Source organism: Gymnoscopelus microlampas, assembly GCF_963454915.1.
Source record: "Gymnoscopelus microlampas genome assembly, chromosome: 9".
Taxonomy (NCBI): domain Eukaryota; kingdom Metazoa; phylum Chordata; class Actinopteri; order Myctophiformes; family Myctophidae; genus Gymnoscopelus; species Gymnoscopelus microlampas.
Genome location: NC_139946.1, coordinates 48813609 through 48820658, shown reverse-complemented (window position 1 = coordinate 48820658; position 7050 = coordinate 48813609). Strand labels below are relative to the sequence as shown.

The 7050-nt window shown below is 41.5% G+C and overlaps 1 long non-coding RNA gene across 1 annotated transcript; it reads left to right on the top strand.

Annotated features, from left to right (window-relative positions):
* Window positions 1-973: 973 nt before the first annotated feature.
* On the top strand, window positions 974-6709 carry LOC311051962. The gene is made up of 3 exons (XR_014601448.1): window positions 974-1026; window positions 2998-3024; window positions 6388-6709. It is a non-coding gene; the product is annotated as an uncharacterized lncRNA (long non-coding RNA).
* The last annotated feature ends 341 nt before the right edge of the window (window positions 6710-7050 follow it).

Genomic DNA, 7050 nt, shown 5'->3' with positions numbered 1-7050 from the left:
TTTGAAATTTTAATGGCCACGTCAAGTCACTGCAAAGTCAGCCTGACATCATCTTAAAGATATAGCAAGAATTAAGAAGACAAAGAAGGCAGGGAGTGGGAGAGCAGGGCAAAAGAATCAGACATGCACATAATAGAGCAGGGGTCTTCAATGTTTTTTCAGGCCAAGGACCCCTTAGCTGAGAGAGAGATGAAGCAGGGACCCCCCACTACATATTGTATAAAGATGTGTTGCAGATTAAACTTTTCCATAGATTTCATAGATAGTTTCATAGACTTGTTTGACAACTCTTGTCAAACAAGAGTTCCTCTTCACTATGTCGTTGTGGCGAGGACAGTCAACTCCTTTTTATCATGAAACTATCAACTACTCCCCCCGTTACAAAAGAAAAAAAGCCTGGGCGAACCGTGCAGCAACGGTGGTTTCTAAACCTTGTTATCTCCTAACCAATCAGAGTGCAGAGGGGCGTCTCTCTAAATTTGGTGACGTCAGCGTGTTCCGTGCACAGGCCAGGGGGGAGGTGAGGGGAGGCGGGGACATAGATTGGTGAAGCAATAGGAAGCGGCGCTGGAATCCAACCGTCTGGGTTTGGATCCGTCCTTCAAGACCATCGATAGGGCTCGCTCTTTCAGGCTAATTAACTACTGACACACGTAACAGTCAAGTACTTTATCTCAAGTACACATTTGACAGAGCAACTTTCACTTGTATCTATAGTTTGACTCAAGTACTGGATATCTTTTTCATAAATGCGTGTTAAAGGTGTTCACTGCGGAAATGTTTTGAATCCAGTGGTGTTATTTCTTGAGCTAAATAAAGCTGATGACATTAACAGAGGGGGAGTTACCTTTAAGGGGCAGGTGTCAAGGTATTGGCCCATTTTTGTATGATGACTGACAGATCAGGCATCCAATCAGGTGCTCTGGGCAGTCGCCCAGGTATACAGCTACTGGGCATATCAGGTTAGTCGGAGCTTCACCATCGAAGGGACAGGACGTTCGATACTTCATTCACATCAACCATAGAGTAAGAGTTTAATTTAATGTCTGTCTGCCTATAAACCCTGCCTGTGTGTAGTTTAGCTTTTTTTATTTCTCAATTGTAAATTGGAGTTGTACTTTTAATTGATTAGACACATGTTTTTATATCCATTCCATTATTCTAATTTCTCACTTTTCATTGCTTTTCGGAACACTTTTTAACACTCTTATCTTTGGGAGATTCAGCAGTGTGCTGGTAGTGCACAGAAACACAACATACCAGCACATACCAGCAAGGTGGAGAGACATTTTGCATGTGTCCTGGCACCAGTAGCTTTACTTTTATTCCCATGGGCAGTGGTGGAAAGTAACTTAGTACATTTACTTAACTACTGTACTTAAGTACAATTTTCAGGTATTTGTACTTTACTTGAGTAGTTCCAATTTCCAATACTTTTACTTCTGCTCCACTACATCTCGGATCCAAATATTGTTGTGCCACGCTATGAGCTTGTAGATCTGCTATTTATTTTACACACACACACACACACACACACACACACACACACACACACACACACACACACACACACACACATACACACACACAGCTTGCTCTCTTCCTCCTACATAGTTACGCACAAATGTAATATACTTCATTGTGCTTCCACTGAATTATTGTAATATCTCCTTGAAGAGTGTAAGTGCGCTCCGCCTGTGCACTGTTTATTATGGGAAATAGTACGAGATCCGATGGGGGGGGGGGGGGCTTCTAGTGTACAATCGAGAGCATTGGTTCGCACAACACATACCATGCAAATTACGCCACTGCAGTAAGACAAAGATATTAACTGGCTGAACTGCATTCAATTCATAGGGAAGTGTGGATCAAAATAAACAGATAAAGTGCCACGCATACTTAAGGCCAACATGTCATGCATGGGACTTTAACTATCCCTGCAGGGGTTATGTGTTCATCCTCTGTCAGGGCCGAAAGTCCCCACAAGCATAGTAGAATTTGAGAAATAGACATTGTGAGGGCAATTTTCCTGGTCCTCACAAGATACATTGTTGTTTCATGATTTTTAAAACAAGGTTTTCAGACTTTTTTTTAGACGGGTTTAGGGGTCACACTGAAAATAGCAGATCTACAAGCCAATATAGGAGATCTGCAAGCAGATCTACAAGCTCACAATGTGTCGCACTGCAGTGTTTTTTTCCCCGGCTTTACGCTTATTGTCCGTACACACCAGGAGTGTTTGTTATTTGCGATTAATTTGCATACATTTAAACGTATAGCAGTTTGTGTTAATAGTACAAGTACAAGAGTACAAGAGTAGTAAAGCACACAAGTGCAATTATAACGAGGCGATGAAGTGACATAATATTTGTTTTGAAACGAGCACTTACCACTATTGACAGTGGGTCGACACACATGCCACACAAGTGCCGCAGTACCCACCTCCTACGGAGGCTGAGACGCACAGTATGGACATTGCCCCCATTAGAATATGGGGGGAGGGGATATGGGAGAAGCTCTATACAAGGCTATGTCCCTCGCCCGATCGTAAGTTGGGGGAACAATGTGACACCTCATACGCACACCAGGCTCCTCTACCAACCAACCCCCCAAACAGAATTATACAGCAGTATTTATACAATTTGATTACATCCGACAAGCCTAATATGGCCCTGCTTCCCCAAAAGTCCCCCATTGCAGCTGACACCATAGCAACGGGTCATAACAGTACATTGTCAGAAACAGCAAGTCATTGATAAGAGGAAGTTATGGTGTACGCCGTTCTGATACAATCATGTCTGGCGGACCTCGGGCCCGCTCATCTTCCTCATGGGGGAGACAAGATGAGGGTCAGGTCCACACCGATGAATACCCAGTCTCCTCGACACAATACACAAATAATAATGTAAAGATACTAATGTATAGATAATAATATTTAGATGCATGTTATGAGGATATGTGTGGTGATTTGGCTTTTTTCTTTTTTTCTTTATACAGGAAATATGGCAGAGTCCAGAGTTGATGGTACGCTGTGGTATGGTAGGGTTACAGCACTGTTCTTACTTCCTGATAGATAGACCATATAATTAAATAGTTGGGTTGTCCACAAGCATCTACCAGTCTGGTATAGAGGCTCTCTGTGACACTATAGAGAATAAGCCAGCCTTAGATGCCACACATGCACACGCACACACACACACACACACACACACACACACACACACACACACACACACACACACACACAGAGGACTGTTTAAGTTGATGTGCAGATTATGGTCTCTGTTTTGAATTTGTGTTTACAATACATGATAATTGTCTCCACCAGGCCGAAAGGCATGGCGAGAGTATGCTTTGCCCCCTGTCCGTCCGTCCGTGTGTCCGTCCGTCGGGCCTTCTGTCTGTGGATGCCAGAGCAGAACCTCTGCCCCAAATTTTTCACACGGGCCTGTTATAGCGCCACCAGGAGGCCACTTTTTGCTAAACACATTTTTTGACAGTACTCCTACAGATTTTGTCAAAACATCAAGCAAATCGGTACACAGTATCTCTATAGTCATTAAACGAAACATTAAACGCAACAACCTGAAAATGCATTTTATGTTTAATCCAGAGCTGAAGGGATGGGGAGACCTCTGTTACTGAACAACGAGTACTATCCGAGTATAAAACCATTTAACACTTATTTTTTACATAAAAACACAACTTACCCTACCTTTAATAAAAATAAATGGCTGGAGAAGGTCCAGTTGGGCCAATTAGGTATAGTTATTATTATAGTTTATTTTTCCAAAGAGCTTTACAATGTGTATTAAATTCACTCATTCACACACATTCACTCACTGACGGTGGAGGAAACATTGTACCTGCTCTTGCGGAGCAGTTATGCTGCATTCACACGGGCAGATACAAAGATACACAGGTACAAAGATACAAAGATACAAATTCAAGTTGAGCTGAGTTCAACTACCAGATACGAAGATACAAAACTACAACTGTAGCTCCGATGACGCAGCGAAGCGCGAACCAATCACATTGATTTATTTATTCTTTATTCCCTCCCTGCTTTTTTTCCACCCTGTTCTGGCTTGTAAATGGTAAATGGTGCATTTAAATAGCGCTTTTATCCAAAGCGCTTTACATAGATTGTGCATTACATTCACCCATTCACACACACATTCATAGCCCGGATATGAGGAGAACCAGTGGTGGAAAAAAGAAAAAACATGTTTTACTTATTATACTAGGTAACTTGCACCGGTAAAATGCACCGGTTTCCTGTTTGGCTCGGAACTACCGCTAGTAACAAAAAGGAATATCACGCTGTTTTTATGGCTTTATAGGATTTGAAGATGGAAAAACAACAGCAAAAGAAAGCACAGCTCACGGTAACTAAAGCTCCACTGGCTAAGAGAAACGATCTGCAGATCTGCAAAACAACAAAAAGAACGCTTTTTGAAACGCTTCCGCCTTCCGGTGAAAACAAATGGAATTCTGGGTAATGCAGGACTCCGCTAAAGATCTGCAATGACGGTAATGACCAGCAGAGGTTGCTAAAAATCGTTATTTTTGGACTTTCCTGGTACGGCTTTCAGTAAACGTATCAATACTGCAATATAGAAATACTCTGTTACAAGTAAAACTCTGGAATTCAAAATGCACTTGAGTAAAAGTACAAAAGTATTGGTATCAAAATGTACTTCAAGTGGAAAGTAGCTACTCATTATGCAGAATGTCCCATTTCACAACATTTTCAAATGTATAAAATGCATACACATTTTTGGAAAATAGCAGATCTACAAGCTCACAATGCGTTGCATCGGTGGTTTTGTAATACAAATAAAAATCTACAAAGTAACTAGTAACTAAAGTTTTCAAATAATTGTATAGGAGTAAAAGAACAATATTTGCCTCTGAGATATAGTGGAGTAGAAGTAAAAGGAACTGAAAATTGGAAATACTCCAGTAAAGTCAAAATACCTCAAAATTGTACTTAAGAAAAGTACTTGAGTACGTGTACTTAGTTGACGTCACCGACCGTGTTGAGCAACACAGATACAAAGCGACAAATATGCTGTGCATTTTTGTATCTTGAATTTGTATCCTTGTATCTGGAAGTTGAACCCATCTCAACTTGAATTTGTAGCTTCGTATCTTTGTATCTTTTGTAGCAGCTACAAACGTCGGATGTTGCTTTGTATCTTCATGTCGCTGGCTTCCATTGAAAATGAATGGTAGCGTGTATCTTTGTATCTGCCCGTGTGAACGCAGCAATAGGCCCCAACTGCTCGCTTAACTGTTAGGGGTTCAGCGTCTTGCTCAAGGACACTTTTGCACGCGGCCAGGAGGAGGTGGGGATGAACCCTTACTCTACACTCTATCCTGAGCCACTGGTGTGTACGGCGATCAACCCAGCCTATAATTAGAGAAACTGTAGACTGTTCCTGGCAGGGCTTGGGAAAGCACCTTACCCACCAGCATCAACCAGTCTGGTGTAGAGGCTGTCTGTGACACTAGAAAATAAAGCAGCCTTAGATGCCACAAATGCCATGCGTACATTTGCAAGGCACACACACACGCACGCACACGCACACACTGAGGACTGTTTAAGTAGATGCCACAAATGCCATGCATACATTTGCAAGGCACACACACACACCCACGCACACCCCACGCGCGCGCACACACACACACACACACACACACACACACACACACACACACACACACACACACACACACACACACACACACACACACACACACACACACACACACACTCTGAGGTCTGTTTAACTTGATGTGCAGATTATGGTCTCTGTTTTGAATTTGTATTTACAATACATGATAAATCAGCAATATTTTTTACAGTGTCTGTTCTTAATATATTAACTGGAGAGACTCATGTTAACCACTGGTTGATGACAATGATGATGTATGCATTTTGTGTTCATTTAACTCATTCACTGCCAGAATAAATAAATCATTAAATTAAATCATAATTTTTCGATTTTCTTACCTTTTGAAAGTTTGCACTACTAATTCCTGCTTGCTTTTGCTGCTGCTCGTGCTGATGCTGCTGCTCTCTCCACTGCTGTCTTGCAAAACAATTACTGCTCACCCTCCACCACCCCAGCTACCACCTGTCGTTTTGGATCTGCTGTTTATGTTAAAGGGATTTCAGAGTCCCTATGGTTGGGAGATGTGCTTTGTCAGTACCTAATTCATTGCCAAACCATAACACATATATTGCTCATTTTATATTCAATAAACATATCTTATCCTTCATGAGTTGACCGTTATCCATTCATGAGTTGTCCTGACAGAACTGTAATTGTTATACTTATCGTAATTGTATGTCATTATGTAATTTCCCTTCTCCAACAGATGGCTTTAAACTCTTCACTAAAGGCTGGGTCGAGGGCTATGGTAAAAAGACCACCCTCCTGTGTCAGCTCTCTCCTGAGAACAGCGCGGTTTCCATGACAATCAGGTGGTTTAAGGGGTCACAGTGTATTTACGTGTATAAGAATGGTCAGGAGAAAAAGGGGAGGGGCTATGAGGACAGACTGACCCTGAACACCAGTGAGCTGCAGAAAGGCATCGTGTCTCTGAAACTGAGAAACCACAGCTATGCAGAGGATAAAGGAGTTTACATCTGTCAGGTCCAACATGGAGAACACCAGGAGGAGGTTGCTGTGAGATTAGGTCGTTGTAAGTCATCTCCTGTCACAGTGAATTATCACAAACCTTGACATAAACAATGATGTGATCATGTTCATCTCATGTGTTTTCATCTGTGATGGAAAGGAACTAAGTACATTAATTCAGTACCAAAGTAAAATGATTCAAACATAGCAGAGCTAAGCTCACAACGTGCCACATTGTAGATCAACTTATTTTCGAATAGCGAAAGTGTGACATAGGACTTTAAGGTAGGGTAAGTGATTTCCTGAATCAAATCAAATTAAAATAAGTGTTAAATAGCTCTATATTCTGATAGTTCTCAATACTATATAGAGTGTTTATTCAGTAAGTAGTTTATTCACT